This window comes from Barbus barbus (genome assembly GCF_936440315.1).
Source record: "Barbus barbus genome assembly, chromosome: 41".
Classification (NCBI taxonomy): Eukaryota; Metazoa; Chordata; class Actinopteri; order Cypriniformes; family Cyprinidae; genus Barbus; species Barbus barbus.
Window position 1 is genome coordinate 27421732 of NC_136719.1, and position 11338 is coordinate 27433069.

An 11338-nucleotide genomic window follows, 5' to 3' on the forward strand; every position below is an offset into this window, starting at 1 on the left:
TGTTTTATGGCGGTGTGCGAACCTATTGCATCACTTCCGCCGCCTGCTGGAACGGAGAGTGAAGCGACCAATCACAGTTCGGTCTTTTTCAAACTTTCGGGCTTTTACATAATTAAAAAGTAAACATATACAATCATTGTTCATATTTTGCAGTATATGTGTAAGCATAATTATAATAATGAACCGAAATTCATATGACGTGTAATTTTAACTCGAAAGGGAAGCTTTAACCCTCTGTCTATGGTACAGCGTTGCTATATGACAACATTTACAGTTTTTATCAATCGATTTGACACATTTCTCAAAACTCAGGACACTGTTTTCAAAACAGTTAACACAATGATCTGGACACTTTGTAATTGTCCTAAAAAGATTGTACGTTTTCATTCATTCCATACAAAGCATGCAAATAATTTTCTCAAAACAAAGTGCACAAAACTCTCAAATGTTTTCATAATAGTTAAAACAACCAACCAATACTGTAACATCTGAAAAGGTTTTACACACATCACAAACATGTATCCATTTGTCCAAACACAACAAACAAAACTCTGTAATTTGTCCTTATATCAAATAAACATGGTATATATTCGAATGGCCCTAAACTGATAACTACTCAGTGAATCATACACTCATAATCATACACTCATAATCATACATCATACACTCATAATCATACATCATACACTCATAATCATACATCATACACTCATAATCATACACTCATAATCATACATCATACACTCATAATCATACATCATACACTCATAATCATACACTCATAATCATACATCATACACTCATAATCATACATCATACACTCATAATCATACACTCATAATCATACATCATACACTCATAATCATACATCATACACTCATAATCATACACTCATAATCATACATCATCATACACTCATAATCATACATCATACACTCATAATCATACATCATACACTCATAATCATACATCATACACTCATAATCATACATCATACACTCATAATCATACACTCATAATCATACATCATACACTCATAATCATACATCATCATACACTCATAATCATACATCATACACTCATAATCATACATCATCATACACTCATAATCATACATAATCATACACTCATAATCATACATCATACACTCATAATCATACATCATACACTCATAATCATACACTCATAATCATACATCATACACTCATAATCATACATCATACACTCATAATCATACACTCATAATCATACATCATACACTCATAATCATACATCATACACTCATAATCATACACTCATAATCATACATCATCATACACTCATAATCATACATCATACACTCATAATCATACATCATACACTCATAATCATACATCATACACTCATAATCATACACTCATAATCATACACTCATAATCATACATCATACACTCATAATCATACATCATACACTCATAATCATACATCATACACTCATAATCATACACTCATAATCATACACTCATAATCATACACTCATAATCATACATCATACACTCATAATCATACATCATACACTCATAATCATACACTCATAATCATACATCATCATACACTCATAATCATACATCATACACTCATAATCATACATCATACACTCATAATCATACACTCATAATCATACATCATCATACACTCATAATCATACATCATACACTCATAATCATACATCATACACTCATAATCATACATCATACACTCATAATCATACATCATACACTCATAATCATACATCATACACTCATAATCATACACTCATAATCATACATCATACACTCATAATCATACATCATCATACACTCATAATCATACATCATACACTCATAATCATACATCATCATACACTCATAATCATACATAATCATACACTCATAATCATACATCATACACTCATAATCATACATCATACACTCATAATCATACACTCATAATCATACATCATACACTCATAATCATACATCATACACTCATAATCATACACTCATAATCATACATCATACACTCATAATCATACATCATACACTCATAATCATACATCATACACTCATAATCATACATCATCATACACTCATAATCATACATCATACACTCATAATCATACATCATACACTCATAATCATACATCATACACTCATAATCATACATCATCATACACTCATAATCATACATCATACACTCATAATCATACATCATCATACACTCATAATCATACACTCATAATCATACATCATACACTCATAATCATACATCATACACTCATAATCATACATCATACACTCATAATCATACACTCATAATCATACATCATACACTCATAATCATACACTCATAATCATACATCATACACTCATAATCATACACTCATAATCATACATCATACACTCATAATCATACATCATACACTCATAATCATACATCATACACTCATAATCATACATCATACACTCATAATCATACACTCATAATCATACATCATACACTCATAATCATACACTCATAATCATACATCATCATACACTCATAATCATACATCATACACTCATAATCATACACTCATAATCATACATCATACACTCATAATCATACATCATACACTCATAATCATACACTCATAATCATACATCATACACTCATAATCATACATCATACACTCATAATCATACACTCATAATCATACATCATACACTCATAATCATACACTCATAATCATACACTCATAATCATACACTCATAATCATACATCATACACTCATAATCATACACTCATAATCATACATCATACACTCATAATCATACACTCATAATCATACATCATACACTCATAATCATACATCATACACTCATAATCATACATCATACACTCATAATCATACATCATACACTCATAATCATACATCATACACTCATAATCATACATCATACACTCATAATCATACACTCATAATCATACATCATACACTCATAATCATAAACTCATAATCATACATCATACACTCATAATCATAAACTCATAATCATACATCATACACTCATAATCATACACTCATAATCATACATCATACACTCATAATCATACATCATACACTCATAATCATACATCATACACTCATAATCATACACTCATAATCATACATCATACACTCATAATCATACATCATACACTCATAATCATACACTCATAATCATACATCATACACTCATAATCATACATCATACACTCATAATCATACATCATACACTCATAATCATACATCATACACTCATAATCATACACTCATAATCATACATCATACACTCATAATCATACATCATACACTCATAATCATACACTCATAATCATACACTCATAATCATACATCATACACTCATCATCATACACTCATAATCATACATCATACACTCATAATCATACATCATCATACACTCATAATCATACATCATACACTCATAATCATACACTCATAATCATACATCATCATACACTCATAATCATACACTCATAATCATACATCATACACTCATAATCATACACTCATAATCATACATCATACACTCATAATCATACATCATACACTCATAATCATACACTCATAATCATACATCATACACTCATAATCATACACTCATAATCATACATCATACACTCATAATCATACACTCATAATCATACATCATACACTCATAATCATACATCATACACTCATAATCATACACTCATAATCATACATCATACACTCATAATCATACACTCATAATCATACATCATACACTCATAATCATACAGCATACACTCATAATCATACATCATACACTCATAATCATACACTCATAATCATACATCATACACTCATAATCATACATCATACACTCATAATCATACACTCATAATCATACATCATACACTCATAATCATACACTCATAATCATACATCATACACTCATAATCATACATCATACACTCATAATCATACATCATACACTCATAATCATACATCATACACTCATAATCATACACTCATAATCATACATCATACACTCATAATCATACATCATACACTCATAATCATACACTCATAATCATACACTCATAATCATACATCATACACTCATCATCATACACTCATAATCATACATCATACACTCATAATCATACATCATCATACACTCATAATCATACATCATACACTCATAATCATACACTCATAATCATACATCATCATACACTCATAATCATACACTCATAATCATACATCATACACTCATAATCATACACTCATAATCATACATCATACACTCCTAATCATACATCATACACTCATAATCATACACTCATAATCATACATCATACACTCATAATCATACACTCATAATCATACATCATACACTCATAATCATACACTCATAATCATACATCATACACTCATAATCATACATCATACACTCATAATCATACACTCATAATCATACATCATACACTCATAATCATACACTCATAATCATACATCATACACTCATAATCATACAGCATACACTCATAATCATACATCATACACTCATAATCATACACTCATAATCATACATCATACACTCATAATCATACACTCATAATCATACATCATACACTCATAATCATACATCATACACTCATAATCATACACTCATAATCATACATCATACACTCATAATCATACACTCATAATCATACATCATACACTCATAATCATACAGCATACACTCATAATCATACAGCATACACTCATAATCATACACTCATAATCATACAGCATACACTCATAATCATACATCATACACTCATAATCATACATCATACACTCATAATCATACATCATCATACACTCATAATCATACACTCATAATCATACACTCATAATCATACATCATACACTCATAATCATACATCATACACTCATAATCATACATCATACACTCATAATCATACACTCATAATCATACATCATACACTCATAATCATACATCATACACTCATAATCATACACTCATAATCATACATCATCATACACTCATAATCATACATCATACACTCATAATCATACACTCATAATCATACATCATACACTCATAATCATACACTCATAATCATACATCATACACTCATAATCATACAGCATACACTCATAATCATACACTCATAATCATACAGCATACACTCATAATCATACACTCATAATCATACAGCATACACTCATAATCATACACTCATAATCATACATCATACACTCATAATCATACATCATACACTCATAATCATACACTCATAATCATACATCATACACTCATAATCATACAGCATACACTCATAATCATACACTCATAATCATACATCATACACTCATAATCATACACTCATAATCATACATCATACACTCATAATCATACATCATACACTCATAATCATACACTCATAATCATACATCATACACTCATAATCATACACTCATAATCATACATCATACACTCATAATCATACAGCATACACTCATAATCATACACTCATAATCATACATCATACACTCATAATCATACATCATCATAAACTCATAATCATACATCATAAACTCATAATCATAAACTCATAATCATACATCATACACTCATAATCATACATCATACACTAAACATGTATATCGACTCTCTGTATATCAACAAAAACAGTTTTCCTAATCGTTTACAAATTTATCACAATTGCTATAGATTAAGTAATAACAAAAGGGAAAGTATACAAAGAGCAAGAACGAATATGTAAAATAAATAAAATATAAATAAAATAAAATAAAAACGGTGGGGGGTGTAAGTCTATAAGGCAGTGGAGTGGGTGGAGAAAGGGGTGTAATGAGAGAAAAGAAGAAGAGTGGAACAAGTAGAAAGAGATGAGCAGAGAGGAAGATGTGAGAAAAGAGGAGAGGAGAAGGAGAGGGAGAAGAGTAAGAGATGAGAGAGGAGGGCACTGGTGGAGTGGAAAGAGCAAGAGCAGAAACTGTAAGAAGACATGGACAGAGAGGAAGTGGACAGCAGGGTGGAAGGAGAAGTAGAAGGTACAGATGAATTTCAAATGAAATCAGAATCATGGCCTCTCCTTCAGAGAAGTGCTGTACTATGATTGTTGATGGTACACATGTTTAATCCTCCTGGGACAACTTCTGGTATTTACAGTAAATGTCCAAATGTTTTTCAGAATTTAAGTTTGAGATAATTCAGGTGGACAATCAAGATTATTTTGAATGAAACAGGAGCATTGTTGACATGGTGGTCCTGAACAGCATCACCAGCCAAAAAGGAAGAGGTCTGTGGAGATGTTCCCTGCAAACATGTTCTTGTGGGGCCCATGCTGGCTTTTTGTGGGCACAGTGGGCTAGGGCCAGCCTGCATCAAACCTAAGCATGCCCAATGCGGACTTGCCCAGGCGGGGCCCAGAGCTTTGGACTCATCGCAGGCTCTCTGTGAGCAGCCCACACTAGCGGACTGTCCACATTAATCCCATAATGGCCCAGTGTGGGCCGGCCCAGAGCAACTTTTGCACCTTTGGGCCCATACAGGTTTTGTGTAGGCAGCCCTGCAATGTAACTAGGAGAATACAAACAACATCCCACATAGCAAATCTTTTCTGGCCCAGCTCCAGGCCACACAATCACTTTTCCCTCGGCCCAAGTACTGCAAAGAATGATGGCCCTGAAGTGGCCCTGGCAGAAGTGGATTAAATGGGCCACACATGTCTGAGAGCCCGAGTGGCCTCATCAAGCCAGGGCTCAGTTTTCGATTTAGCAGATTTAACTGTTAAAGGAGCAACAGAGTTTAAAATAGAAGAGCAAGAAGAGTTAAACTCATTTAATAACATCTCCACATCCATATGGGAGGGGGGATTCTCCAAGAATTGTAGTAAGAGGGGCTCGAATAAACAGACGTTCAAAGTGTTCAACAGCTGTAGAGTCTAATTTCCAAACATAAAGAGTATGTCACGGAACGCTGCGAGGGTGCCGTGGAAATGACAGAGTCTGGGTCCAAATGCAGGTAAGGCTCTCTTTTAATAGAAACAAAAAGGCCAACACGGCACAACAAAATAAAGTAGTAACGGACTGGGATACAAGACGGCAACACAGTGCATGTATCCCAGACCAGAGCAAACACTAGCATACTGCATTTAATGCAACCAGGCAGAGTGGTGAGAGAGGGGAGACTATATAGTCTGTGGCAATGGGGAACAGCTGAGGGTGTAATACTGAGTGTCAGGTGAATGATGCAGCAGGTGTGTGCAGTTAAGGGGAGTGGAGTCCGGGAGGATGAGAGAAGGTGACCTCTAGTGGAGAAAGGGAGAACTGCAGCCCGGACTCGTGACAGGACCCCTCCTCTAAGGAATGGCTTCCAGACGTTCCACCAAAACCCCAAAAGTCCGGAGGGAGGTGGAACAGGGGGAGGGATAGCGGGCCAGGCCCGTGAAGCGGAAGAAGGCCTGGAGATGGAGGTAGACACGGGTGCCAGGATGGTGCCAGCAGAGCAGGAGGTGTTGTGGAAAACGTGCTCTCGTCGATGGTCTGGATCTCAGTCGTGCAATTAGAAAGGCTCAAAAACAGCAGAGTTTCAAATGTGAAAGAAAAGACTTTATTATAACAAGACAATAAAGTCGAGAAGCAGCTGTCCCATTGACTGATTCTGATTCTGTGAGTGTCGGTACAGAGTATATATATGTTTCTTATTGCCCATATTTGGTAGTTCCTGTTATTCTCATTGTCTATGTCTGTTTGATTTACCACATTTAATTACTTGTTCACCTTGTCTATTTTTTAATGGTGGCATTCGTCTGTATTCGTCATTTTTAAAAAGTAAAAGTTCTTCTTCTACTCCCATTGGTTGGCAGTGATCCCAGACGACATACATCACAGTTGGTTACATGTATCTGTCATATTCCTCATATTCTGGAAATCACCCAAAGTTCCCCAGGTTATCCTAAGTTTACTGTACTCCTTGACCGGTGTATACGGCCTATAAAACATCTATACTCAGTATGACCAATAGATGGCACTCTAAGACCATTTATCAGTATTCAGACATCCAGTACAGTAGGATATCACACTTTTGCATAGACTAGTACATGTTTGCATAGAACAGTGCATGAATTACATTTTTAAGCATGTTTTATCATTTTGAATAAGATAATGTTATAGTGAGTAAACAAAAATATACAATATATTCCTCTCTTTGAGACTTTACTAAGTCTCACAATCATGTTCATTACCTAGAGTGCAGTTCCATGAGTCCACCCCTCAGTTTATACCCTCTTTCAGCCAGCGTGCGGCCTCTCATAACCTCTTGTCAGATTATTTCTTCATGATACCGCACTCCAGAGGAAGCCAGACCCAAACATCTCTCCTCACCTTTGACTAGAGAAGAGTAAAAGAATCTGTCTTCCTATCCAACCATACTTTTCGGGATTAATAATTCAATCATTAATGTGTGTGTAAGCATGTGCACAAAATGTTCAAGCCTTGCCCATGGTTGTCATGGTTATGTAGAATATATGAGTGATTAATCAATACATCTAGAAAATAGATTTAAAACACTGGTTTGTCCCACGCAGCCAGAGGAACTCTAGGCATTTCCGGTAGCCTAGAGCGCTATCTGGTGTTGTTATCCTTCGTTGCCAGAGGAGCTTCCTCTAGCCCTATCTGGTGTTGGAGTAGATGGTGGGTTTTTAAACCCCAGTTGAATCTACTCGTGTTGCTAAGCACTGAGGTGCTCGTCGATCCTTCCTTCTTCCTTTCTGACAGCATGTTCCAGTGTATACAGCAATCATTGTTATAGTAACTAATGGAATGTTAGTGTAATAGCATAAAAAATAAGTATAGAAAAAATACATATTGATCTCTGAAGGCCGGGCTAAATGAATAAACACTGTTATTGCACTCCTGACTTGGGTCAGACCCTCAATCACCTTTCAGATTTCAATTAATCCTTCTGTTTCATTCCCTTTTTCTGGTTGCAATGCCTCATAACATGGACAATGACCTGCTTCATACCCTTATCGTTCCCTTTTTCTTTCAGTATTCACATTATACATGATTAGTAAATAATTTCAATATAAATGATATAAGGAGTAAATATAAATGATATAAGGAGTAAATGACTTCAGGAAGGGGCATATGCCAAAGGAAAATACATAGTACCCCTATCTCTCTCCCTACACTATCCAACACCTCTAATATATCTACAAAAGTGAAAATAAAGAAGTATAAAAAATTAAAAGGCACCCCTTCCCTACCACTCCGTCGTTCTTTCAGGAAAGGTTTCACAGAATAGTCTCTTCCAGGTCAAAGTCGTCTAGTTCGTCCAGTCCAGGGCCCACAGTGTATCCGTGAGCATATCCAATGTCAACTCCGGTTGGTCTTACTGATATGCTTAGCATCTGTTTGGCTGCAGCACTGGCTAGCATGGATCTGATGAAAGGTATAACACAACAAAACAGTGCAAAAAACACAACAATAGCAATAGCTATTACAATTCCCACCTTAATCAACCACCCTTTCCAAGACCCAAAAATTGAATTTAACCAGTCTCCAATCTGCAGATCTGTTCCAGCATTCAAGGTCACTTCTTCCCTCAGATTTTTCAGTTTATCCATCGCTTGGGTGAACGATCCATCTGGCGCTGTATTATTTGGGATATAGGTACAACAGTCAGAACCAAACATTACACAAACTCCTCCTTTCTCCGCCAACAGCCAATTCAAAGCTTGTCTATTTTGCCATGTCATTTTGCTTGTTGCATCTAATTGTTCTCCAAGAGCACTTAAGGCATCATTGGTGTAATTAATGAACCTCTGCTGATTATAGTAAATGTAATTAATCCATTCAGTGTTTTTGTTGGTGGCTATCCATACAAGTAGAGACTCAAAGCCAGACTTTACCTCATTTCTTGCTTTAAATTTATCTGGTATTCCTCTAGGTTGGCCAATTGCATCTAAGTACACCTTCGGGTCTGGAGCATACGCTCTCTTTGCTCTGCTTACTTGTGATTTGGGGTTCTTTACACTATCTATGTTTCCCTCTATTATTGTTATTCCTTGCATCAATCTTACTCTGGTACAAATACCTTTCCAATCTTTTGGGAGTGTGGTTCGCAATCTTTTTCCTCCACACATCCAATAATAATCTGCCACTGCTTCTGTTTGATCCATTAGATAATAAATAAAAGGAAAGTGAATTGTAGCTTCTGCACATTTGTCTATTAATCTCACAATTGTCATATTTGTTTTTATAGTTGCGGTAGCATACATTATACTATCAAACTTAGCTACATGTGGATTTCGAAACATGAATACATCCATATGCCAAATTACCGCACAGTTGCCCCCAAATTCACCCACATCTTGTTTTCCGTTGGTTCTGTTGAAGCATTCATAATCTAATGTGTAGTCAATATCATAGGCTGATGGGATCTCTCTTTTATTTCGAGCAACTCTAATATTCATCTGATTACACTCTTTTCCTATTCTTATTTTGCCAAAATCTCTATAGTAGCCCTTGTTTCCTAGCATAAGTAAGCATTCTGCTGGACAATATGTGGCATTTAGAAAACGTATCCCTTTAGCTTTAGTGTCTTTACAATATTGAGCATAATGTTTACCACATTGGATGAAATCATAGGGACTGGGCACTACTGTTAATTTTTCGAGAGGGGATGGAGAACAAAACACACAACTATCCATTCCTGCTACTTTTGCAGTGTATTCTGCCCATTTGAACCACTCATTGTCATGGGCTGCACCTAGCAGTCCTTCTTTCTTTAAATCTGATGTTTTAGCATTGTTTTCATTATCGTTAGCCCTACTTACTGACCCCTTTCTAACATGTTCGTTTGCATAAATACCTGGTTTCTGATCAGTCATTTTAAGAGAATAATTCAGCAATGGTGTTTGGATCAAGCGTGAGGAATTCATCAGGTTGATATCTGGGTTGAACACTAGTTGATGGCTGTGGTTCGAATGGTCTTGTGGATTGCCCCGCGTCTTGGGCAATCTCTGCAGCAGATATATCATCACCAAGATCACGATCAGTTTCACCCTGACTTTCATGTTCCACTTCCGGAGGCTGCACCCCATCTTCAGTCAGTGCTGCGGCTTCTGCGCGCTCTGTTTCCCTGAAATGAGGTTCATCAGCATTACTTTCTTCCCCCTCCCCGTTACTTTCAGGACTCTGCTCTCTTGGAGGGGGCCCTACTTGCTCATTTTCTTCCCCACCTCTCTCTGGACTGTGCTCCCTTGAAGGGA